The sequence below is a fragment of the Corvus hawaiiensis genome, chromosome 1, assembly GCF_020740725.1.
Source record: "Corvus hawaiiensis isolate bCorHaw1 chromosome 1, bCorHaw1.pri.cur, whole genome shotgun sequence".
In the NCBI taxonomy this organism is placed as follows: Eukaryota; Metazoa; Chordata; class Aves; order Passeriformes; family Corvidae; genus Corvus; species Corvus hawaiiensis.
In genome coordinates, this window is record NC_063213.1 from 23,912,726 (window position 1) to 23,940,618 (window position 27,893).

General features: G+C 38.3%; 1 long non-coding RNA gene across 1 annotated transcript; it reads left to right on the top strand.

The window, feature by feature from the left end:
- Positions 1 to 1,685: 1,685 nt before the first annotated feature.
- Positions 1,686 to 27,893, top strand: LOC125335063. Its single transcript, XR_007207324.1, has 3 exons — positions 1,686 to 1,849; positions 25,470 to 25,626; positions 27,866 to 27,893. It is a non-coding gene; the product is annotated as an uncharacterized LOC125335063 (long non-coding RNA).

Consider the following 27,893-nt stretch of genomic DNA (forward strand, 5'->3'; position numbering starts at 1 on the left):
ATTATCTATAGAAACATATAAAGATGTCACCTAAGAAAATATATAAGGAAAAGAAAGAAAGAGATAAAGAAAGGATAAAAGTAGCTAGCAGAGAGGAAAAATATCATGTGGATCAAGCGAGGAGACTTGATTGTTGCAATTTTGCTGCTCATTGGTTTAAGTGATGGTTGCAGTCTTGACCTGTCATGGGTGGGGGAAGCCCACAAAACATAGAGTTCAGTGGGTTAATATACGTTCAAGTTCAGGTGGGAATGCCCAGATACCTCCTCGGGGAAGTGGAGGGGAGTTTTATGCTGTCAGATGTAACACTGTGGATCATGTGTAGTCCTCTGAGAGGTGAGAGGCCCAAAAATGAGTGTCTGGGGGGCACTTCAGGAGTCTTTGATGGCTTACGACACCTATGACATGACAGCTGCCTCTCACTTGAGCATAGTTGAGCCAGTTATGCCCCATGGGAAGGGATGAATACCTTCAGGCCTACGTGTGAATATCCTCATGAATATGAATATACCTTGAGGGGGGAAAGAGTTTTACAACTGAGTCAGCTGTGTAAGGGAGGACACTGGCAAAATAAAAAAGCATTGTCCCACCTAGCAGGATCCACTCATTGGCCTTTTCACTTAACTGGTTTAAAACCTATCTTGTTGCTAAAAGAAGGTTTGGCTTGGTCATCCTCTAGTGATGAGTACTCACCCCTTCTGTGCCTGGGCTGTTCTTATGCAGATCAGAAGAAGTTTCTATACAAAAACTACCAACTTCTCAAGGTAGGCATGAAAAGAACTTAAAGATCTTTTTCCTTGAAATATAGTTTTGAAATGTTTTTCTCTGGCCACTCATGGGAGAAGAGGGGGACTGGAGGGGAGAAATTCTGCTTTTCCTGTAAAGAAATCATAAACTATTTCCCAGCAATGTAATGTTCTGAGTATTTTTACATAAATTCCAGATTTTAAAATATGAATAAAAAGATTCTAAATGTATGATTCAAGAATAAAGCTTGAAGTTTTCAGAGCAAATATCTTAGCAAAATTCTTCAGAGAGTAACATCCATTTCTCACTTCACTTGGCGTTTCTTCTTCATGAGCTACCTTTTTTCCCTCAACAGGATATATATGAGTAATATATTCAAAGTACACTGAGTTACACTCTTTTAAAAGAAATAGCATTGAGATGAAAATTGAACCTATTGTTTTTAAGATGCTTCCAGACATTCAACTGTTTTCTCACATAAAGAGCAATACCCTCTCCTCATCATACCATCCTTTCCTTCCTACCCTCTGTATCCCTTCATTGCATGACTGGAGTCATAAAGTTGTTAAGACACTAACAGTAGAAGTCCCAGTACTGATTTGAGGAGCCCTACTGGTTATTGGCTGCTGGAATTTGAACACAACTTTGGATCACAACCCTTTCAATGTGGTAGTGCACCAATCTCTCATTCATTGTCCATTTATCCAGCCCATTTGCACCAATTTGGAGATAACACGAGAGAAGAATAACTGTGTCAAAGGCCTTGCTAAGTCAATGAATACAACATGCACATCCCTTCCCTTATCCAAAAAATCAGTGGCAGAAAGCAGGGAGGTTGGTCAAGCATGATTTCCTCTGTTAAACTTATGCTACGTTTATCATTTTTTTGTTTCTTTGTTTGTTTCTAACGAGATTTACTTCATAACCCTTCCAGGGACTGAGATGAGGCTGACTGGCCCATAGTTCATCAAATTCCTCTTCTTGCCTTTCCCTTCCTGAAAATGGGTGTGAGCCCTGACCTTCTTCAGTCATCAGGAACATCCCCAATTCCCATACCTTTCAAAGGCTTTAGACAGTATCCAGCACCCTTCAGAACCCTCAGGTATGTCCCATCTGGTCCTATGGACTATTGTACGCACAAGTGGATTAAGTGGTTCCTAATTCTTCCTTTCTTGTGGGTAGTGCTTCAATGCTTGAGGACAGTCTTACCATTGAAAACTTGGGCACAGAAGGTTTTAAGAACCTGTGGCAGTCACAGACATGACCCCATGAGGGTTACCCCATCTGTGGGTACAGATTATGACCATGGGTTTCTCAGGATTCTTTAGTACACAAAGTCATAGAAGCCTGGGTTTCTGAGAATTTCTTTATTACAAATTTATATGAAGTACTTTTTACTACAAGTAAAAAAATTCACACATTTATACACACTACTAACACTATATAAACTATAGATTACAAGTCACTACAAAGTTACCACTAGGAAAGCAAGTATACATTACAAGAATAAAACAAATATATATATGTATATTTCAAGTAAGTTCGTACTTCCAACTAGTGAAGTAAGTATATACTTATGAACCTTTATCTGTGAGAGCAGCAATATATATATTATGTGAAATTTTACTGGTAAAACATTCACCAAACTATTCCCAGGAAGGGGACAAATAGATGATGGAGAAGTCCACTTCTAAGATGATTGGTGTTACAGAATACAAGGTCAGCTGGGTGTCCCTAGCAAAGGTCTGGTCTGTCTAGGAGGTTGTGTGCATGGAAGCTCTTTCAGAGAAGATCATTTTAAGTAGGAGGGAATTACTTTTGGTAGACACTTAAGTAGGCATAGGACTACTGTTTTTGGAATAGTTGTTGCTGACTTTGTTATTCTGCACTCATCAAGGTGTCTTTGTCCTGCCGACTACCTGTCTTCAAAGGAAGTTTTGACTGAGCTTATCAGGGATGACTCAGGCTCCTGACTAAGGAGATGTCCTTCTTTGTTAGTATGTTTAGCTGGTTGCCTTTGCGGCTACTCTATCAATACCTCAGTTTTTTCCCTATTGTTTTGCACTGGATCCCTTGCCCCACTAAGCAATGGGCTCACACTCTCCTTAGTTTACCTTAAACCACTGATGTACTCACATGCACTGTACTCTTAGTATGTGTTTTCAGTGGTTCAGAAACAAGGTGTGGTTATTTCCACTTCTTCCAATCAATGTTAAACTTAGATTGGAATGACAATTCCCAAGAGCTGTCATCTCACTGTTTGAGATGTCTCCTATTCCTCTTGTCTCAAAGGCCCACAGGGTCTGAAGCAGATTTTGGGCTTATTATGTAAATTATTTCTGTCCCTGAAATTAAATGGAAGTCTATATAAATGTCTATGGCACTGAAGCACTTATCTGAAAAAGCTATGTAATTATATGAAAAAAAAGTGACAGCAGCTACAATACTGCATTCCCTGTGCAGAAATGCAGCCTAAATATGGATGTGGGTAGAAGAATGGCTACAAGCTCAGACATAAATAATTAATCTGAGTATTTTAATTGCATTGGTTGCATGTATGCACGTACATCTTAAGAGCCCTGCAGATAAAATTTATTGTCTTGGATTGCTTGTAAGTAATGAATGTATTAGTCTTTTCCTTTCTGTTTCATAATTGACCAATTCAGGCATTTAATTCTTGCTTCTAGTTAAATGAGCAGTTTTAATTACAAAGTAATTGATTGAACAGTGTAAATACACTTCAATTCTAATTAATATGGCTGTATTATGTGGTGCATTGTACCAATACATCTTTTGTTACTGTGTCTGGATGTTCTCATACTCTCTTCACTGCAATGAATGGGAGTTTCTGGATGCCTTTTTGTTTCTTCAGGAAATATGATGTTAGAGTTCTAGGAAGTTGTACAATAGCAAATTATCAGAAGGACATGTTTGAACTTGTTCTAACAAGATAAGACTTTGTACAAAAAAACCCAACCAAACAAACAAATAAACAAAACCAAACACAAACCCCTGACACTTTCCATGTGTTTCTTTAAGTATCTTTTAAAATTCAGAGAAAAAGTAAACTAGAGATAAGGCTGGTTTTGACTAATACATTATGTTACACTCTCCAATGCATATTAGCTAGTCATAACATTTTACTGGATGCTCTGCCTCACTTTCCTCCTTGTCTCAGGACACCTTCTTTAAGTTCTTCTTTTACTCAGGCTTTAATACTTAAATAAGGATTGATATATTTTCTACTTGTCTTGTTGCTTCTGTGAACAAGTCTATATTTAAGATTAAATCAAGCAACCTCTGCCCATACTGTCGTTTGTCTACGAACTTCTCAAAATCCTTCTCCTCTAACTTTGCTGGAGATTTTTATACTTACATATGCCAGTCATTATATGTTGGCCTCTATGTATGAGCAGGAAAGGGTGAGCAGCAATAACAGTTTCTTCAATTTCACCACTTGAATTACCATGTTTTTTCCGGCTCTCTCCAAACGGATTCTTTCCCCTTCTTCTCACAGTCACTTGAAAGACATGAGTACCACACCTATACTACTGTTACTTAATATAGTTTTCATCTCAAACAAAAGAAAAGGAATTGTAATATTACTATAAATAGCTGTGATACAGAACTATCAGATTGCTTTCTCTATCTCCAAAGAACATCTTTATTTTTGTTTACCTGGCATGTTAGCTTGCCAAGGATTTTCTCATCTATTCATATTAAGCCTGATATCCAGGATGCTGGCACTTGCTTTTGGATACGACAGTTACTAAATAACTGACCAACAACGTTGCCAAATATGTATTTGGATTCTGTGTTGGACACACTTTCCTAAGAAAACATTTATCTAACAAATTCTACAAGCAAACATGACAAGTCTCCCTGTTTTTCATAAAAAGAGAGAAATGTAAGTAAATTTGAGTAGATAGCAAATATCCCTCCCCATAATTTTTCTTAAATCATTCATATGAGAGAAGGTGTTTGGATAGTGCTCTTCATTTGTGCTGACACTACTAGTTCAGAAATCTTTCTACAGCATGCAGACAGTTGCAAATATTTTCCAGCGTAATTCCTTTTCTAGAAGAGAAATTGAGAAACTGGAAGAGAATTGTCTTCTAGAAAAAGGCCTACCTGTTTATTCTGTTTGATAAAGAGTCATGATATAAGTAAATCTTTTTCAGTTTGACTAAGATTAGTTACTTTCAGATTTTCCATGGTAAGCAAATAAGACAGAATGCTGTGTACTCAAATTCCCAGTATTACACTGGGTCCTGATTGGTAAATCTTTGTAGCTGCACAGGAACTTAGCTATTTTTGTCTGTAAGAATCAGGTCAAGATTTACTCCAGCAAATTTAGACCATACAGGAGTCTCCCCATACCAGCTTTAAAGCATGTAGACATCTTCTCATGCTTCTTTTGATTCTGCATTTACTAATTGGTCAGGCTTTGCTTCTGTACTTATAACATTCTTGGCAGAAGCTGTCAGTGATAAAGAGGTAAAACTGAATGATGCTCTACCAGTGTGAGAAAGTAGGTGTGCTCTCTTGACTGGAACCTCAGGTCAGCTGAGCCATTTATTCCCTGTTTACTTAATTTTCTAGTCGTTGTCTTTCTGTAGTAGCCTGAACAAAAACAAAAGTTTTGGAAATCAAATACCATCAGTGTGAAACAGTCTATTACAACCTGGTCAGGGATTTATGAGTTTGAGGCTCTGAACAGCGTAGATATCTCTTTCCCAAAATATTGAAAACTATTCTTTATTGAAGTGACAAACAGTGTTTTCTGGCCAAATGATTTGTAAATTTTATTTCTTCTGGGGCCTCCAAAAGCTTTTCCTTCTCCATTAAATACATGGCAGTAGAAGGCTATGAAATCTTGGATAATGAATTGTGCTGAATCTGTAGAAGAAAAAGTAGACACATCAGCAGTTAATGTGAGGAATAGAAACTCAGATTAACACACATTTAAGAATATTTTAAAACAAAAACTATAACCCCCCAAAAATAGAGCAACACCAAAAAAAAAGAAGAAAAAAACCTCAACAAAAAACCAAAAACCCAAATGAAAAGCTTAATTACCTCTCCTTTTTTTTTGCTTTATATGTGTTCTAGTATTTTCCTGTAGTCTTGGTTTAATAAGTTGCAAATACTGCAGACCAGAGTATGTGAAATATGTCTGTCATATTTTTATTTGACTTAATGTCTTCTGCAGCATTATTCTGGCACCACTCTAGAAAGTTCACTGTAGAGCAGCCCCAGTAAAGTGGCTGTACCCTGATTTGATGTCAAGTGCTCTTACTGAAAGGGTAACAGGAAAAGATCTACTGGTGACATCTATTCTCTGTCTTGGCAACTTAATACTGTTGCTTAACTGCAGTCTAGATGCAATTTAAATGTATGCCAGAGCACATTCAAAGGGCTGAGAAGGCTCTTCAGTGAAAGGGATGTTTACAATGAATTTTGTGTTACTCAGTGGTACAGCTGAAAAAATTGACTTCCCTTTCTCTTTTCTGCCCTCCCTAAACACACATTATTCCCAGCTCTGTCAGTACACATGCCTGGGGCTTGCTTTTCCAGTGAAGACAACATATGCCTATTTGATATAAGTGGTAGAGACTGCTTCCACAATTACATAATGTGACAGTGACAATGATTTGAAAATAAGGTTATTAATATTCAGAGAGCTAAAAACTGCTGCCATCTTATTTCCTTAAACTGCTGTCATTACTTGGTACAGTACAAACCCTTACATTAATATTCAAGGTAATAAATTCTGATGTGTTTTTCAAGATGACCTCTTCCCCTAAAGCCCTGCAAAAAAATGTAGCTAGAATTTTCTCTTATATAATCTTTCTATTTAGTACCTGTTGTGAGATTGATATTATATAATCACATCTCACTTAAAATTATAATTAAATCCCTTATTTTCCATATAATAAAATGAACAGAGCTTCTAAAATATCTCAGAAGTATTAGTCAGCAGAACAACTGAATATATACAATAAGTGGTCTTGATTTTCTCTGTTAATTGGTGGGATTTAGGCTATAAACTGTTTTCTGTCTGTAAAAATAAGAAATAAACTCCCTCATCATGCACATTGCAGAAACAAATGCTTTAAATCATTGTAATGCAAAGTAACTGAAATTGCTTTCTCTGCTGCAGTTTGTATGTTTTAAACGGTATGAGAAGTATGAAAGGGAAGAAAGAATGTATCCTTTCTAATACTGAGATAACTCACCAAACACGATGACAGTATGACACTAAAGAGCTTTACTGGCACATACTGGTGAACACAACATGAAATGACCAAATGCCAACCCTTCTTTAACAGCAAAAGGACACGAGGAGAAACTTAAAAAATACTTTCTTCTAATCACTTTACCTTGTCAAATGTGCATCAGTTTTGTGAATTAAATTGCATAATTAGTTTACAAGTATTACATTTTAAATTTTAAGTCACAAGGAGAATGCAGACCCTCCCTCATCACTTTATTCATTGCCGTGTCTTCTGCACGGAGGTATGTTTATGGCCTGTGAGAAACAGCAGTTTTCTAATGTTACTACTGAGACAGCAACTCCCAGGCATGTCTTGAGAAAAACAGTAGGAGGGAAAAAGCAAGGCAAGAAATGGGATGCTTGGGCTTTGTCAAGGGAGTGACTGATGGGAATGCTGTGTTTTCAGGCTGACATAACATTAACATAGATTAAGGAAATCTACATTAAGAACTGCTAAAGAAGAGAGACAGAACAAAAGAAATGAAAACAAGGAAGAACATATAGTCAATAATAGTTTAAATGAAAAAGAAATTCAAAAGAATGATGGGTAAGAGGATATGTGACTATTTTTGAAGGTGGAAAATAGAAGTAAAAAATACAAAAAGTACAGGATTTCTTTTCTGATCTCAGTAGTAATTTCATTACATGCTGGTTTCTGAAGTTGTGTTTATAAGTAGCACAGCCTAATTTACAAACCAGTTGTAGAATTATAATTTCTCATTCAATTGTAGCCTGCTGACAACTCCAAAAATCAGGGCAGTGTTTCAGTTCCCTGGCTGTTGTAATGGTTTGGGGAAGGCAGGGAGTCAGGGAAGTGGTTCTAAAAACCCTGGGGTTTTCAGTTACTGTAGTTGTGAAAACAGCCTTGGAGAACAGAATAAAGAAATTAGATTCTGTTTTACAAAAAAGCTGCAGAGAAGAAACAGCTTTGATTCTTGGCATCCATTCTTGTTCAGAACTGCTTAAAGATGAGGACTTACGCTGTCACTACAGGCAAACAACGTGGGTGTACGGAACATAATTTGCTTTCTTTGTTTTGGCAAGTTATCTCTGTAACAGGCATGGAACTCCAGAAGAGATAATGCTGCAAAAGAAATGCCTTGTTATGGGTTGTTAATCTGGGGACTTTAGATATCACTTGATTCACTCCAAACCGAGCCTGGAGACACTTCAGAGAGAGAGTCAGAGAAGCGGGCATTTGCTTTATTTGGCACTGGGTGCGTGGGGGATCGCTCCTCCTAACACGCACAGCCAGCACTGTTACTCAGCACAGTGTATGGTTACAATTCATGAATATTCATCACATTCCTTTGGGTAGGAGTGGTTATAAAATTACTTCTTGGAAGTCATTAAGATCATTAGCATACATGATGCACAGGCGCAGTGTACTCTGGTGGTCGAACTGAAGAAGGCTCCACGTGTCCCTCAGGAGTCGTTCTGATGAAGGCTACTCGTCTTCCTCACAATGCACTTTTCACCTTTCTTTCTGAAGCATGAGCAGTCCTTCGTTGGTTGATTCAGTGTTTTCTGCGCTGGCTTCAACAGGTTCTGTTCTTCTTACCCTGACAAGGTGCATTCTGTTTCTCTTATCTTGAGAATGCTAAGGTGCATCCTGGTTCTTAGGCTTCTGATTAACATTTGCTGACTCTTAATAGTTAACTCGTGCTTACATGAGTTAACAATTGATCAACTCCTTTCACACTAAAAAGTTAAGAGCATGGAAAAAGTATGCATAGAGGGAATATTTACCAGAACTGGTTATGCTGACTTGAGAGGGAGGATAAAAAGTTCGGGAACAAAAATCGGAACATAGAAGCATGGGATAGAAAATGTAGTACTCGTAAAAGTTAACTTCATGGATTATGAATAGATAACAAAGACAATATATGGCACATCTGTGAAGCCAATGGGCAGTGAAAATTCCTTAGTTTCAGAAATGCAGCTCCAGGCTATAAGGGGTCTGATCATGAATTAATGGCACATTACATTGGAACTAATTTAGTAGAAAATCAAGTCTACATTACCTTTACAGAGTTCTGTGGGATGAGTAGCACTGGAATGGATGTCAGAAGAAAACAAACAGATTTCAGCTCTTTTCAAGAATAACACCAAAGGTATGGATTAGAGCATATGTACTGTGGAAATTGAAGTCCATAATTTGTTCTGTATTCATGAAGCTGAGGGAGATTCTGTATTCTTAAAAACTGATACAACTATTCGTAGGGGAAATATGTCTTAGTAAGTTTTGCTGCTTCTGGTTTTTTTTCTGTTGTTCAGGATCTTAAACAAAAGGCAAATTTTTCTTAAAATATTAATGTTTGTCCTTGAACAACAAGGGGTGCTTCAGGACACAAATTTCCCTATGCAATCTGTTTGACTTCCATTCCTCAAGAACTAGGTATTTTAACACACCTGAAAGATAAATGAAAAAAACAACCTATACAGCTGTTTTCAGATGATGAGTCATGGTTTCTCTTGTACAGTGAACATGTATCTTGTCACAGTTTCTTTATTACTTGTTTTGTTCATATGATGGAGAGCTGAAACAAGTCTTGAGTTCCAAAGGAGGAAAGAGGAAGGCAGATATCAGAAGCCTAACTTTTGGGTCCATTTGAAAAAAGTTGTATTCAAGATACATTTGCTATTTTTCTACGGGCTTCAAGAGATCACTCAAGGATAGATTTCAATCTATTAAAAATTTCTCAGATAGAGAATTACATTAATTTCTTCCAGTACGTATCTGGCTTTTTCTCTTTGAGATCATATGATGCTATCAGGAGACAGGATGTCAGGCCACATAACTCATTCAAATTGCATATGTTGCAATTAGAATGCTAATTACAGGGAAAAGTATAACCTCCTCCATGCTTCAAAGGCATTGTCCTCGAAAAAGGTGGAGTTACTCTTTCAGAGGATTAGGAGGAAAAACCTACAAGACAATGGTGTCAATAAGATACCATAAATAAATAGTATTTTTAAACTACTGCGTTGTAGCGGGTTGAGTTCGAAACTGGGCAGAAACACCAATTAAGTGTAGTGGTTTTGGTTCAAAATATTCATTACTTACTTATTTTCCTTCTGTGAGATAAGGAGAAAGCAAAGCAGGCACAAACTTTAAACAGTTGCAGTACAATGAAAGAGTTTTATTACTAATAGAATTAAAAGTAAAGAGAAATAACAAGAAATTAAAGCAAATCCCTCCCCCCCTCCCCTTTCCAGCACTTCTCTCCTTTTACCCAACTCGCACAAAGGATAACAGAACATGGGATATTAGTCAGTGTTGCAGTTCTTGAAAAGTCTCTCTCTTATGCTTAAGGAAAAAAAAGGTTTTCTTCAGTTGCACGTGGTTCCCAAACTGCCACCAACAGCAGACCCGCCCGGAAACAATCAATCTGCTGTGGTGTAGAGCATCTCTCCCATGAAAAATCTCACAGTTCCTTCACACTGCAAAACATGGGCCATCACATGGGGTTATTAATCTTTTTAAGGATAAGTTATTTTGGCCTGCACACAAAGGCTTTCTTTGCCACAAGTCTCTAAAAGCCTCTCACTGCTTCTATATAGCCTGGCATAGGCACTCTTCACAATATTCACAGGCCACACGCGGATTCTCTACCCCCCCATGTACTTCAAATGGATTAAAGAGACAAACAGTTTGTGGTATTACAGTTTCTTACCACGGCATGCAAGGAGGTTTTTAAGCTACGCGCGAGAATCGCGGCACCGCCCTCTTTTCTCCCGTCGCCATGCTCAGCTCCGTCCCACGTGACTCACTTCTCTTTCTCTCTGGCTCTGAAGCCGCCATGTTGAAGGGTGTTCTTGTTCAGGCTTTATGGTAGAGAAAGCCTCGCTCCCTCTGTGCTGCTGGCTGCATGCTGTCTTCTTCAGCACGAAGTGTGCTGGCTGCAGACAGGAGGCTCTGCCAGCTCCCGTTGACTCCACCGGCTCCGCATGGAGAGGAGAAGGACCCGCCTGTCCCCGGAAGCCGCACTGGAAGGGTTTAGCTGTGTGGCAGTCCATGGCTGGTTTTAGCTGTGAGCAGCCCATGGCTGGTTTTAGCTGCCTGCGGCTCTGGGATAGTCCCCCCCAGCGACCCAGGGTCCGTGCCGCAGCATTGGGAAAGGGGGGAAGGGGCAGTGGCCCCGGCCCAGCCTGGCGGGGCCTGGAGGCTCGGAGTCCCCCCAGCTTCCAGCAGGCGAGCTCGGACAAAAGGGAAATCCCGCCTTTCCGTGCAGTTTAAATATGTAAATTGTGAGAAGCGTCATTAGTCTAAAAGACTGTCCATCAACTCAGGTTCAACCCACTACATATGTATATGCTGCATACCCAGGATAATGTAAGAAATTTCAATATAGAACTTTGCACTGCATCTGGCACCCGATTTTTCAGGTGTTTTCAGAAACTTGTTCAGATTTAATGATCCCTGAATTTATCCCATAAAACCAAGGAAGCTTGTAAGATAAAAAGTCTTTGATGTTACTCAAAAGACCTGATTAACTTGTGAAAGTTTGAGGGGGTTTTCTGTCCCCTGAGGACAATGAATAAGATAGAAGTGCATGTGCAAGTGCACAGAATTTGAATAGATGAAATATGTCAGAGCACTTCTGCTAAAGCACAACTGTCTGCAAAGCAGAGTCAAAATTTTGTACCACATGCAGACTAAATGCCTTTCTTTAATGTGTGTGGCATATTTCATAGATAGATATGGACATAATTGTACATTAGTACATTAGTCCTTAGCTTCAAAAATCTCAGAAAACATGGGAGAGAATTAAAATCAGATACATGAAATACTTGTTTGTGGAGTAAGGGAGACATTGTTTTTCTGTAGTCGCTGTTTGTAATCTGAAACATATTCATCTAACAGCTCTTCTGTATTTTAAAGTGTATTTACAGAAAAAGAAACAATATAAAAATTCTTTCACTGGCTTTCACTAACTTATTTCTTAGAAGGTTTGAAGAAAGCATTCTATGAATGCTAAAGATGTTGACATCTATTTTGAATTAATATCAAGAGTTCTAAAGTTTCTGACAGTCTCATTTCTATTGTCATATATTACTGATTAGGATGTACTCCCTGAGACTCTTTGTGGTGTGCTAATGTTTGGCATTTCTGGAAGCCAAGAGTTGTGTGATATTGCTAAGATTAGACTCTGGTTTACATTGTGTGGATGTCCAGGCCTCAGGGTGGACACCCTGGTGTAAATAAGATGCTCCATCCATGGTGTTAAATTATTTTGTGCTAATAATGGCTGAGGGTTTGCTTCAAATTGGTCCCAGATCACTTGTCGTGGATCAGGGAGGAGTAGATTAAGTTGAATAAGGAAAAATCCTCCAGGGGATAGAGAAAATCACAGACACTGTTGGCCACATTTTAAAACTAACCCTGTTATTGCACCTTCTTTGTGATAACTTGGACACTTCTTGAGTTGGGGAGAAAGAAATATTTTGGGGACATTGCATTATGAAAAATTGATGAAAGCTAGAAATTTGGTAATTGGATGCTTATATCTAGTTACACATGCCCGTCTTTGCTGTTTCCCATGCTCAGCAGTCTTCATAGGAAATTTTGCTGCTTACTTACGATATGTTCTGACTGACTAGAAACAGACATATTTTGTTGTTTATTTGCCTCTGATCTTCACAAACGTCCTTCAGATGTGAAATGGCTTCCCTAAGGCATGAACAAACTCCATGACCTTTTCAATGCACTGAGCGTGTTCATGAGGCAAAGATACCAACATGACATTGATAAGAAATTAGGTACTTTATTAAAATCAAAACAAATCACTGGTGGTGTTCCCCCACACCCACTCCCCTCATTTGCATCTTAGCACTCTTTATATGGAATTGCTCTTTAAGTGCAGCTTATTATTGCTTTTCTGCACATTGAAAACTTATTTTTACACTACAGGGGGTAAAATTTTGGTATAAGTCTTCATTATCCTTTTTAATAATGGAACTGATGGCACTGCACATCCAAAGGTTTTTCATTATGTTTCTTTATTTAGATTGTTCTTTCAGATCTTTTTATGGGGCTGTTTTATCCATCTGTTCACTTCCCCTATGCTTTTTTGTTTCCAAACTATTTTTCATTCTCTCATGATTTAAAATTATAAAATGATCCAGCTATGAGCTATGATTTTTAGATCTACACACTGAGGTAACAAACTTCTGAGGAATTCTAACCTTTCCAAACGCTTTTGATGTTTAATATCTTGTTGCATACAGACAGGTAAGTAGCGATTGCATTCTGTGTTTCAGTGTAACCTTCATGACTGGCTTTTTGTTTAAGTTCTGGTAGAAGGAGAATTTAAGGGATTTATGTTTTTTCCCAAGTGTGAGAGTGCTTATAGAACTGGTCACATTTCACTCACTTCACTTTTGTCACCTGATAGAATGAACAGTATCTCCAACCATCTTCTGTGGTTGGAAATACATAAAAAGTAACTGACCAACAAACTCTATGGGTATCCATATCAAACTTCATTGCTATGGAGTGATACTGCACTGAGACCTTTCTAATCATGGTCCCTGTAGACATAAAAAATATTTTGCACTCAGGATGCGGAGGCGTTAATTTTTTCCTTGCACATGAAATGTCTCTTACTGCTTACAGGATTTCAGATGTTCTCTTAGAGTAGTCTAACTGATGAAGAGCACCCTATTTCAGCTGTAGGCAAGGAAAATAAATGGGGGGGAAAAGCATTCTTGATAACAAACGTACATCCTTTGTATACCATTTCGTTATTCATCTTTTAGTCAGAGTATATCCTGACTCTGTCATTTCACTAGGGAAAAAAAGGAAAAATAGCATTTATTTTTTTTTTCATTTTGAGAACTTTCAGTTAAATTCATCATTTGGGGGGTCCTTTTCTTAAGCCTAGTTTATTAGAACTCTTAGAGTTCTTTACAAGTGCAATTTCTGGAACAGCTAAATTCAAAGCAAAATAAAACAAACTGAAACAGAATATTCAAGAAAGCTCCTTTTTTATCTTTAAAACTATCATTGCCAGATCAAGGTGATTGTAACTCATGGTAAGTAAATTAGTAAATTATTGTAAATATGCAGCTTTCTTAAAGATGTTCAGAGATGTTTATGCAGTTTAGTTAGTTTTTGTACTGGAGGCTGAATATAAAGATTGCTAGACTAAATATGTAATAGATTCCCTATTTTTAGTGCATACACTTGTGCTAAAGTGTACCTCTAAGTGTCTCTTTTATCTGAGTCCTTAAAATATACTTTCAGCCAGGATATCTGCATGCTGTGTGGTAGTGAATTTTGTAATATCAATTCTATGAATATCTATGTGTATGCATACATACATACATATGTCTTTTACAATCAAAAGAATTTCCTTGTATTTTCTCAGTTCAGGCCTGATTAACAATGCCTTAGAGACTGATTGTGAGCAGGCAAATGAAGAGCTTGGGAAATAAGTGTATGGTGTTATGCCTATGCAAGAATGATATTAATAGTGATGTGAATGAATGGATTATGTTGTGTTCCCCTACATACAAGTCCCAGTGAGCAGTTAGTGAACATCAATAGCTCCATGCTATAGCTGAAGGAATTAAAGAGGATAGTGAAATGATGGGCCACTGCTTCTTTGACAGGCACAGGAAAAGAACATGGTTCCCTGGTTAGCCACGTAAAGGGCTAAAGAAGGGAAATAGCAAAGAGAGCACATTTTGCCATGACAAACTCAGATGTTAGATATATGCATGCCTGAGCAAAAGAAATTTTTTTAATGTATGTATATGTCACTAATTATTTATCTCCTTCATCAAACATTTAGCACATTTAGCTATGGTGAATGTACAATTCATCACACTTGGCCACTGATTTCGTTCTTATATTTATTTAATACTCTTTTCAATAAGAGTAACTGAAAAGTGAAAATGAAAACATTTATCTGCTGACATCCATGGAGGTGAGAATTTGCTGCTGGCTTTTTGAATTGCTGCCTTGTTTCAAATAAGTGTAATTTAGCTATAGCATACTGAATGGGCACTGCTGGTCTCCATCCTTCAGATACTAAGCAGAAAAACATGATACATTTTTTTAGCCTCCTGATGCTTAGTCTAAACATTTTTTAAAATTAAGTTCAGATGAGTATGTGAGGCTTTTTCTTCATTCCTTCAAGTCCATCTCCACAAATTATTAAGAAAGTTTCTAATATAGAAGTTGGGCAATAGATATTTGCTCTTTCACTTTAATAGTTGCATCTGTCCCTGTCTCTTCACTGCATTATCAGGGTGGTTTTTTAGGTATCTAGTTGGTCCAATATGCCCACAATAATCACTGACTCTGATATTCTCCTCCTGAGGAATACTCAGGAACAGGAATACCATTGGAAACACAACTGAATACAATGTATGAGAAGAAGGAATAGGCCTTTGAAGAGGAGCAAATGTGTACATGGACTATATTTCTTCTAATGCTAATTGTTAAAGTCCTTATTCTTCCTCTCCAAAAACATCACATAAATGCAGTAGCATGAAAAGTGAAAAAGTATCAACAGACTAAGTCAGTTGGGAAATCCTTGTTCTGTTTGAGATTGTGGTTCTTATTTGGGTTGTGGTTTGTTTTTTTTTTTTTTGTCTAAAGAAACATTTTACAGGGGGAAAAATTATGTTTTTTGAAGTAGGTTTGCTTTTCTTAAATTAGAGTGTGAATATTTTTATGTTGCTTTTCCTTCATACTTATATATAATATCTCCTTCTGTTCTGCTGAGAAAATTCCCCACAATTAAGTGAGATGTGTCAGCCATGTAAAGTGAAGGGTCTTGCAGTTTCCATTCTTACATTTTTGTAGCCAGAGAAGAAGTCAAGAGTGAAAAAAATGGTAGGGAGAAGTTTGTCATTTCACCACCTGTGGTTATTTTGTTCTGTCAGCCTTGCAAGCAGAACTTAACTGTTGTATAGTCTATAGTGTTGGGTTTTTTGGGTTTTTTTTTTTCCACCCTGCCAAATAGGGGGCACATCCCGTGCAGCTGTATTACAGATAAGATATAATAAACAACTAAGTCCGAACAAGAATTCTTGGTCTTCTACCTTTTAATCCAAACTTTGAGTAAAAGAACACGAAATCCGGAAACAGAGAAAATTAACAATTAAGCAACAGTGTGACACTAAAATGGTTAAGTGAAAAGCTGTAGATTTAGCCTATAGTGTGACTAGCCAGAAGTGACTCCTTTACAATCACAATTTTTGAAGAAGAATTTTAAGGTGGAGCTAGAAGGAATTTTTTTCAACAGTGCTACTGAAAATGATTGAACTACTTCTTGTTTCCTAAGGCCTTATTTAGTTGCATTTTCCCACTTGTATTCAAAAACAAATTATGAAAATATTTTCCATGCACAGGAATGACTTCCTGGTAGCCTTTCCACTCTAATCTGAAGGTAAGACTATAACTGAAATTTATTTCAGATGAAGAACAAACTCCATCTCCTGTACATGTGAAAAATGAGAACTTACCTATGATATTGCTAAGCAACAGGGAGCCTACAGGAGTCTTCCTACTCTTTATCAGCAGTTTAGAATGAACCCTTCCTAGCTGCAACAAAGGTGAGTAAAGACTTGTGAGAGGGTCCAAGCCAGTGCTGAATTTACTGTTCATTGTCTTCACTACTAAAAATAAAACTGATGAATGTAGAAAAAAGTTACATGGAGGAATTGGAGCTGTATCTAAACAAATCTTCCCTAGATTTGTTCCTTTCTAAAATACACTGAGTACAACATGGAAATTAATGAGCACATGTACTGGACTTGAAGTGCTTGATCAGTGAAGAAATCAGTAAACGGAGAAGAAAAACATTCTAAAGGAAGAAAGATGAATGATGACAACAACGAGAATATTAGAAGCAGTAAGATCAGTGTCATAACCACAGTGTTTTGCTATCATTCCATTCAACACATACTATCTTCAGTGCTGTTCGTTGTCTCCTTGAGAAGGAAAGGGTATGTTTGGAAAGAAGAGTGATGAAGCAGACATGAAAAAGAATGCAGTTGCATTAAGTCCTATAGCTGGCAGCACTTTGGGCCCATTTGTTAGGGGGAAAGGAGCAGAATAGCATGGGCATGCATTAATTCACAAAAAAAATCAGAAGTCATCTCCTTTCTTATCTCCACCAATTTCATGTTCAGCATCTCCATTGTAGCTACGATGTCTTGAAAGAATTAGAAGCAGCCTGATTTCCATTAATGCATTAATAGTGTTGTCCCAGTTTTCAAGGAGGGCAAGAAGGAGGACCCTGGAAACTACAGACCTGTCAGTCTCACTTCAGTGCCCAGCAAAATAATGGAAAAGATTATTCTGGGTGGTGTTGAAAAACACCTGGCGGAAAATGCAGTCATTGGTCACAGCCAGTACAGCTGTGGGGGAAGTCCTGCTTGTAGAAGCTGGTTTCCTTCTGTAAGATGGTAACTCAATTGATCTAGAAAAGCTAGTTGATGTAATCTCTTTGGACTTCAGGAAAGTTTTCAATATTGTCTCACACAGTATCCTCCTGGACAAAATGTCCAGCCCACAGCTGGATAAACACAGCATGGGTGAGGTGGGTGAGCAACTGGCTCGTGGGTCAAACACAAAGGGTTATGGTAAACAAGATGACATCAGACTGGTGAGCTGTCACTAGTGGAGTTCCACAGGGCTCCATCCTCAGCCTGGTTCTCTTCAGCATGTTCATTAATGACCTTGTGCCGCAGGACTTGAAGGCATACTAAGTTTTCTGATGATACTTAACTGTAAGGAGCTGTCAACTCCCTCAAGGGCAGAGAGGACCTGCAGAGAGACCTCAGCAAACTAGAGAGATGGGAAGCGGCCAACCATGTGAAATTCAACAAGGAGAAGTGCTGGATTCTGTGCCTGGGATGGAGCAACCCTTGTTTTGTGTATAGACTGGGGAAAAAGAGGCTGGAGAACAGCGCTGTGGAAAGGGACATGGAGGTCCTGGTTGACAGAAAGTTGAATATGAGTCAGCAGTGCCCTGGCAGCCAGGAGGGCCAACGGTGTCCTGGAGGGCATCAGGCACAGCATTACCAGCTGGGCAAGGGAGGCAATTGTCCTGCTCTGCTCTGCTCTGCTCTGCTCTGCACTGCGTGGACTCACCTGGAGTCCTGGGGACTGTTTTGGCTGCCACAATACAAAAAAGACATTAAGCTATTAGAGCATCCAGAGAAGGACAACAAGTATGTTGAAGGGTCTGGAGAAGCATTCTCATGAGGAGCAGCTGAGGCTACTTGGCTTGTTCAGCCCGGAGAAGAATGAGGGAGACCTCATTGCAGTCTATAACTTACTCATGAGGGAAAGTGGAGGGGCAGGTACTGACCTCTTCTTTCTTACAGCCAGTGGCAGTACCTGAGGGAATGGCCTTAAGCTGTGTCAGAGAAGATTTAGGTGGGATATCAGGAAAAGGTTCTTCAGCCATAGGATGGTTGGGCACTGGAACAGGCTCCCCCAGGAAGTGGTCACAGCGCCAAGCCTGTCTGAGTTCAAGACACATCTGGACAATGCTGTCAGGTACATGGTGTTATTCTTGGGGTGTCCTGTGTGGGGCCAGGAGTTGGACTTTATGATCCTGATGGGTCTCTTCCAACTCAGCTTATTCTATGGTTCTATAACATGAAAATGAGACTGGAATGAAATTAGTGTCAAGTATTGTATGTTATTTTCTTTAATGTTACCTGTCCTTTGTCAGCCATTTGTGTCATGCTACAATACACAGAGTTAGGTGAACCTTTGGTCTGAGCAAACCCTGCTCTAAGGGTAAAGGGATGAGAGAAATATTTGGATATGTAAGACCAGGATGCTAGCAGGTTTGGGAGAAAATGAACTAAAATTTTACAGGCAAGATGATGAAAGAATCAGCATGTAAAAGGCAATATTGGACTATTGTCTGGGAAGAAAGAGATATGAGGGCCTTAAAATGAGTTTAAATGCTTCAGATATGGTATTTCTTCTCACTTGTCCCGCACTGAAAGCAGAGGTTGCTTATGGAGTTTGGTGCCCTGCAGTTTAAAACACAGTGAAAAGTCCATTTTCATAATAACTGAAAGATCAGAAGTCATTAATAATTTTGTTGCTTTAAAGACTGCAATAGCTGATCACTCTTCTGAAAACTTTCTGGCTGTTGAATACTGAGGATGACTAAGGCACTTTGATGCTGTCCGTCTCAATGCCATTTTACTTTGCAATGTGGTTTCTGGAACCAGGTCTAAGACCTCAATTTCTCTTCTTTCAGGCTAGCAGCTGATCACTGTACAAAAAAACTCCCAAAAGATATGTACATGTTCTCTGCTTTGGCCAAATGAATTTTGCTGTCATTAACAGTAACCCATTTAAAGCACAAATAAAAAACATCTGCAGTAATTTCCATTAATATGTCAGCATTTATCTTGTCACCATATAGTAACTTCTTAGAGTCGACAGTTATTTACTTCCCTGAGTGCAAAAAGAGAAGCAGCTTTGCTGCTGATGCTAAAGGAATGTAATTAGAGGGGAAAATACAGACATCTGTTAGGTTGTTTGAAAAATGGGTTTTTTGAAAATTAGGTGACACAAAAATGTGCAATGGCTTTTACATGCATCTAAACTGGGGAGAGATAAAGACCTTTATAAACAATGTTTCAGGAGTCTAGTTTAAAAAAAGAGTGCAGAGTTGCAATAACTTAATGAGTCATCAAAGAAGGTTGAGCAGTTCGCTGTCTATTAAACAGAAATTATTTTTCCAGAACACTCAGGGATAATAGCAAAATGAAATGGCTCATCAGTACCATATGTTTTTTTAAAAATGCAACCAGGTTTTAATACCTTTAAGAAGATGAAGTTAGAGAGTTCACAAGCACCAGCATCATGGTTACTGAGATTTGGATGTATGGTATAGATAGTAAAGTCAGTGCCATGAAAGCAATTCTTGGTAACAGTCGCAAGCATGTTCCTGTTTGGTTGGGGTTTTTTTTGCTTGGGATGAATCTGACAGTATGTGCTTTTATTAAGTTCAGATCCACTGAAAACCCCAATAGGCATTTCCTGATTTAGTCATATATTCTGCTCATCTTTTATCTAAGGATGGAAAAGTGTGTTCACCTAAAATAAGAATTGACCAAAATTTTGCTGGAAAAAGTCTCTAGAAGTAATCATGCATACCTGGTTCCTTTCAGGTGCATACACTATTGCATTTTCTTCTTTTCTTAAAGCTTCTTATTTCCAGAAAGGCTCAGCATTGGGGCTGTTTCATCAGAAGAAAAGCCAGAGATCCAGCAACAGGTCCAAATACTGCAGTTTTCAGACATACTTTTTCATATGCCTGTTGCATGCTGTGAAGTTCTTGCAATAAGGGTTTTACTCACGTCTCATGTAAGAAAAATACTATGCCATGTAATGAGTATTTATTCCCTGACAGCAAAATGTAGCCTTCCCACTTGTGTTGAGTGTTATCTTCATATTTTAACAGGAAAAGATGAGGGACAACAAAATAGTAGCATTTTAATAGCACTGAATGATGATAATAGGAATAAAATGTGCAGCAGCTAGATGGCTATGATGTAGCAGTCAGTAACAGCAAGCAGGAATAAAAATAAGTTTTGCATGGAGGCTGTTTTAAAATTTAGTTGTGAATTTTATTTTGCTTGTTTTTTTCATTCTAACAATAGAGTAAAATAGTGTTGCAAATAGCTACAGGTGGGATCTGGAAAGGAAAGATTTTGTTTTAATAAGGATAATGGAACTGCCTCTATTTGATGCATCATATGTTGAGCATAGCTAATGCACCTTGTGCCTAAAGAAACGATAGCATTGACTGGCCCACAATGGTGGATCTGCACACTCATGGTCACGCGACCACAGTGACATCTGAGCAAACCAGAAAGATCTGCTATTGGAGTTAATGACTGGAGTGAAATGGGAGCAGAGCCTTTTCAGACAAGAGAAGAAGTTGATTTATGTGCACTTCAGACCTCTGTCTTGTTAATGGCCTGAAAGGAATTCTCAGCTGAGGAAAACATTTCTCTCTGTCACTCGATAAAAGACTTAGTTGTCACTTTGAGTGCACTAACTGAAAGAGAACTTGACAACCATTTCACACCATATGGTATTTCCTGCTTCAATTTGTTTTAAATGTTCAGATTCTTGTACAGCCTTAAAAAAAAATAAAAATCTTGGTGTTTCTCCAACAGATGAATAGTTTTAGTAGTACTACTTCTATTAACATAAAGATATAGTTTCAAGAAATAAACTCTAATGTGGGGGCTGGTCCATGAAAGAAAAAAGAGGTGCGCATTTCTTAAGTATCCCATCTGTTGATTTACTTCAGTCCATCTTTAGGTAAGCCAAAGGTGAAAGTCCAAAAAAAAACTTCGAGAGGAAAAGGCGGGGGGGGTATGATTCCTTCAGGAAGAGATAGGCAAACAAAATTTAAGCCAATGGAAAGAAAGATTAAACCAAAATAATGAAGAATATTTTTTAATCTCTTGACATTGCATTATTTATTGTTGTTTTCCTTCTATTGGCTGAACAGAAGAAAACAGATAAAGACCTTCTAAATGTTGCCTGTGCCAAAGATATGCATTTTTAAAAATATACTGCTATGCAGTTATCAGGTGATTAAATAAAGTTTAACTTTACAAATTAGGGTGTTGAATATGGTAGACAGTGTAAGTAATTAGTAATTATCATGTTAAATTAGGAAGGTGTTTATGCCTATCCTTTGAAACTAGTCTATTACAATGTTCATGAAGTTAAAAGCATTAATTTTGCCCCTTCTTTCTCATTCCCTCTTTCTCATGCCAACAGGTGGAAACAATTTTTTTTCATGACATAACTTGTCCTGCTAACAAACAATGCTGATTATAGCATGCTTCCAGGGAATGCTAAGAAATTTAGGTGGATGACAATGTGGGATTTTCAAGAAGTTGCCTGTTGGAAAGCACACTATTTGAAATTGCTACTATGAAGGGAATTCAGGAAAAATTCATTTGAGGGTGTTGCCCTCAAATAGAAGGAGAGAGAGAATTGCTGAATGTGTGTTTCTGGAGATGCTAGAAAATCCGAAGTTACATTTCTTCTCTTTAGCCACGTGTCAAAGGGTTATTTGTTTTCTATAGCTAAAGAAAATATTACTTGTTATTTTTGTGGCCTTTACTTTAACCAGGATGGTTCTAGTGAGAAGGGAAAGGAAGATGTGTCACCACTGTTTGTACACTTGCTCAGCTGTGGGAAGAACTAACCGACTAGTATGTAGGTTCCAGCAGACTTGTACAAGTACTATCTGGCCTTAAAAAAGCACTACATATAAACACAGAAACACAGATTGATTTGGGTTGGAAGAAACTTTAAAGATCATCCAGGTCCAGCCCCTGTACCATAGGCAGGGACACTTCACTACACCTGGTTGCTCAGAGCTCCATCTAGCCTGGCCTTAAATATTTCCAGGATGGGGCATCCACACCTTCTCTGGGCAACCTGTTCCAGTGCCTCACCATCCTCACAGAAAATAATTTCTACCTAATATCAAAGCTAGACCTATTCTCTCACAGTTTGATCTTCACAAGAGATGAAACAAAAATAGTAGAAACATTTGTGTGTTTTAAAATGTTGCTGATATTTTAACAAAAGAAGAAGATTATAAAGAGATAATAAAGCAAATTATCAAAATGTTTAGAGTACCTAAAAATTTCTGTGAATGGCATACTGTCCAGCCAGACAATCAAGGAAAATCTTAGGGCAATGTGGAGATAGACATGATATCTGAAGGAGTGTTTCTGGCTCTAACTAACTAACTAACTAAATAATAAAAAGTCCTTATGCAGCCATTTCACACTTTGATAACAAAATTTTTTATTTCATTACAATAATGCTGAATATATTGGAGGTTATATCAGTCCCCTCATTTCTCCATTAGTGTCAGGAATGGCTTTTTGTAAGGCATTGCTCTTTATTTGCTGCACTGGAATTCTTTTAAACTTAGCCAAGAATGAAGAATTCATTGTCTTTGGAGAATAAAGAGAGACTGAAGTTACCAATTCTTCTGCATCTTCTCCTTAAAGACAATCCAATAGAAATAAACTTGCAAAGTACTATCTTTGTGAACCAGAGTACTGTATGATTCGCTTGAGCTCCCAGCTATTTATCATTTGGGTTTCCTCTCATACTCTGGCTATGTTTACATTAGTAAGGAGTAGTCCTATGCTCGTCTTGAAAAATACTGCTAGCATATGCATGAACATATGAATATGCAGTTTTCTTAGACATATTGTAAGAGAGTGGTTGGTCACTTTGCCAGTGCATCCTGATGCAGCTTTTTATGTAAGTTGCTGAAACTTTTAGATTGACCAAAAATCTTCTTCTTTTATTGAACATAAATTTGAATCAGCAGGAAGTGAGACTTGTCAATCTAATATGGTTTTATCTTTCCTTGCAAAGGAATTATCTTTGATTACCTCTCAAAATACTTGTGAAAGAAACATGACCTACTTTGATTTAAAAAAGGAATTTAGCTGCATTTTTCATTCAACAAGGAAATAAATTTTAAAATAAATTATAAGCAAAGCAGATATTTTCTTCTTCTGACGTTTATGTGGGTTTCTTTGGTTTTACTGCAAGAAGATTGTGGTAGTTACTGCTGCGTACATGTAGAAAGATGAATGGGCTACCTTGCAGTGAGAGCGTGATAGCTGATTAGTAACATTTTAATCACAAAGTCTGCAAAATAATCCAGCTCACCATTAGGATCTTGAGGAGCTGGAGGTATGCTGAGGACTTGTGGGCAGAGACAATTAGGTTGGACTAGGAAAACTATCTGAGGAAGAAGATAAAAAGCATCCACAGTACGGTTGACACTTTACGTGAGCCTGTGCGCATGGGTTGCTATATTTAATATTGATAACTCAGCCAAGATGCTGTTGAAAACTAGAAAATTTGAAGATTGGAAGCTGTTTATTTGTGGGGCAGTTTTAGAGACTGGCTTATATACACATCTTCTCTTTTAAAGTATTTCTCAGCAACAGTGAGATATCAAAACCATGCCTTTTTAGAAATAAGAAAAGCAACCTCAGAAAGGTCCTTTTCTTTCTACATACCAATGTTCTAGTGTCTTATTTGAATATAGGATTACTGCTGATCTGTGATCTAGATTGAGGAGTCAGGTAAACATCAAGTCAGACAGGGCTGTGTGGCAGATTAGTGGCTTGTCTTGTCTTCTTTCTGAGGAAGCTTATGGCCATCATGAGGGCTGTGTCTACACTAATCAGTTGTGTTCTGGTTTGGCCAAATTTAGAAATATATCCTCTGAGAGAAGGCACAACCATCCCTCCCCCACCAGGTTCAGGAAAAATAAATTTTCCTCGAAGGAAAGTGAAGGAGATAAAACTATTTATTTAACAAACACACGGGAAAGGAAAATAATGCTAAATATTAAAATCTTTAGCTGTGGGGGAAAAACCTGGGAAAGTGTTCGAGTCCTCCCTTTGGTCTCCTCGGAGCTGGGGCTTGGCCCAGGGCCAGGCCCTCTGTGCCCGGTGGAAAGTCCTCCCGATGTGCTCTGATGTTAAAGCAATCAAGAAGTCCAGTAGAAAAGGGAGAAAATCCGAAATTCCAGGGAAGGAAAAAATTCAACTCTCAGTCTCTCTCCAGAGAAAAAACCAGCTGAACCACTGGCCAAAAAAAAACTGTCCTGAGAGCAGCCAGCCAGGTGCTTCCTCCCTCCCCTGCCACAGCTGGGAAACAAATTGCTATCTGTGTGTGACCTTGAACAAGCTGCAAACTGCTTGAAAAAGTTTTTCTCAGTTTTTCCTTCCCCCTCTCAGGCTCAGTTGAGAGGCATAGAAAGGCACAGAAATTAATTTCTGGGCATAGGCAGCGATATGGGATATACATCCTAAGGTTGTTGGAATTGTAAAAAGACGAGAGGCCTGGAGCCTGCGGCGGGGGGAGAGGGTTGCAGACCAGCCAATATGGTTGATAAGAGCAAAACTCCGTTTATTAGCAATCCAAAGGCACTTATATAGTATACCAGCTTGTTAACTCTTAAGTGGCTTAAAGCTTATCAAAGCACATTTCTACTTCTACATAATTGGACTTACATTGGCAAGCTTCTACAGTTATGTTATGATTAAAAGAATTCAGAGTTCACCCTCCTCCCTCCAGGTCTTATCTCCACAGCTGTACCTTTTCAAACTCCCTTCTTGTTCCCAGCTTGGTTCTCACAGAGATTTTTCTCATGCAGAGTTTTTCTCACACACAGGCCTTTTGCTTGCAGGCCTATTGCTTGTACAGTTCTTTTATTGATCCCATAATTCTATCAATGGTCCATGCCCCGGATCCTTTAATAATTGCAACATAAGGTCACCCCAAGACAAGTTGGTTTAGACCACTAGTGAAGATTTGGAGTGATTCTTTCATCTGTCTTCACTTACCATGCATTGTTTTTTTTCCTGTGTTTTTCAGCATGTAAAGAAAAACCATTTCTTTTGAAGGAAGGGAAATCAGAGGCTGTTCCCCAAAAGAATCTATCACACTGCCACCCTGAGATTCAGGAGTGCCTTGTCGGCTCTTCATTCAACATTTGCAAACCCTTGCTCTAGCATTCCTGGTACCAATTCAGGTAAATTTACTACTTTTCTATTGATGTCTTCAGAGTTGTTGGTGAAGAGGTTGCTAGAAATCTGTGGTAGAATCTAGATGTTTGGCTTGGAGCTGTAAAATGAGAACTTGTCTGTATGTCTGTGTGTCTGTGTGTCTGTGTGCGTGTGTACTAAAAAAGCAAGTTCTACAAGGCATGTTAGCCAGTGCTGTATTCTATACTGAGACAAGACACTAATACTGATATCAATGTAGCACTTAAGTAGCTCATAAACTACTGAAAGCTCTATGACCTGCTTTAAAAGTGAAAAACAAAAATCTAAAAAGAAAACACTTCAGCCCAAATCCCTGTTTCACTGATCAGGCTGCTATTTTTAAATATACACTTATGTTGTATGTGTAGACTGATCAAAATGGTAGTTGTTGCAATATTTTGGAAGGGATGGATATTGCAGTGAATCCAGCTGTGCGTCATGCTCCAGTGTGTGACTCCAGACCTTCATGTTACCTTTGTTTTCAAGAGGCAGTTCAGTTAAATGTCACACTGTCTCATATAACCTAGACCTTGACAGTAATTTATTCTTGAACACTGCCTCCTCTTATGGCTGCTTCTTTGCTTACATATTTCTTTCAAATTCAATGTAGTTTGAGATAAAGTTTACCTAAGTACATCAAAGGGAATTACAGTGCTGAAGAATAATCTGCCAAGTGAAGCTAAAACTTAAATTATGAAACATTTAAGTATTTTGTGTTGTGAACTGGCATTGCTTTGCTCATGTATCCTCTACACCAAGGATAAAATTTCAAAGATAGCTGCCTAAACATTTATTCTCATTGCTTAATAGAAATCCAGTTGCCTTAATTAAGTATATAATCTAAGTTTCCCTATATTTATAATAAAATTCCTTTAGATAGAGTTTCCAGTATTGTCTGACTCCATACACTGACAGCGATTGAAACACAGACCAAGCAGTGATACTGCAAGGACATTTATTAGTAAAAGGCACTGATATTTATACTGTTTTAGCATCTGCATAACAATTTCCACTTGTTCTGTCTATGTGATAGCTAATGCATAGCAAGCCACAATGTTACTTCTTCTTTTACACAATTGCTTATCACAGCAGGATGTTCCATAATCTTCAGCAGAGTGTTCTGTTCTTTGTAGAAGGATGTGATTTCTGCAGTTCTTATTTCTCATTATTCCTGCTGGACCAACTTCAGTAAGTCAGCTGTGCAGTTTTAACTCATTCTACTCTGCAACACTTCCCCCTTTCTGTTGTACATACAGCTCGTGCTGAACTGCATTACTAACCATTCTTTATATACATTGCAATAAGCAAGGCACAATCATAAAAAGGCACAAAAATATTCCCAATACATAAATTCCCAATTGCAATAGCCTCTCAGCCCATCTGGAGATATTCAAACACTGGAACAGTTGACCTAGCCAATCCGCTCTGTCATCCTGTTGCAGTTTCTTAACATTTTCCTCCAGTTTCTGAATGCTGTATAGCATATGGCATGTTGTGCCAGTTTGGGCAAATTTGGAAATATATCCTCTGAGAGAAGGCAGGTTACAACCACCCCTCCCCCACCAGGTTCAGGAAAAAATAAATTTTCCTCAAAGGAAAGTGAAAGAGACAAAAACTATTTATTCAACAAACACGCAGGAAAAGGATAATAATGCTAAATAATAAAACCTCTCACTGTGGAGAGAAAAACCTGGGAAAATTTCAGAGTCCTTCTGTAGGTAGCCTCTCTTCTCCTCCTCAGAGCTGGGATGTGGTGGTGGGCCCACCTCTGTTGGGAATATTAGAGGATCAGGGACATGGATCATTGATAGAATTATGGGATCAATAAAAGAACTGTAGCAAGAGCCTGCAAGCAAAAGGCCTGTGTGTGAGAAAAACTCTGCATGAGAAAAATCCCTGTGTGAGAAACAAGCCTGAGAAACAAGAAGGGAGTTTGAGAAGGTACAGCTGTGGAGATAAGACCTGGAGGGAGGAGGGTGAACTCTGAATTCTTTTAATCATAACATAACTGTAGAAGCTTGCCAATGTAAGTCCAATTATGTGGAAGTAGAAATGTGCTTTGATAAGCTTTAAGCCATTTAAGAGTTAACAAGCTGGTATACTATATAAGTGCCTTTAGATTGCTAATAAACGGAGCTTGCTTTTATCAACCACATTGGTTTTGGACTGCAATTTCTCCCCCTGCTGGAGTTCACGGACTTTTTTTCAATTCCAACACACCTCCAGGGCCAAGGCCACGGTGGAAAGTCCTCCC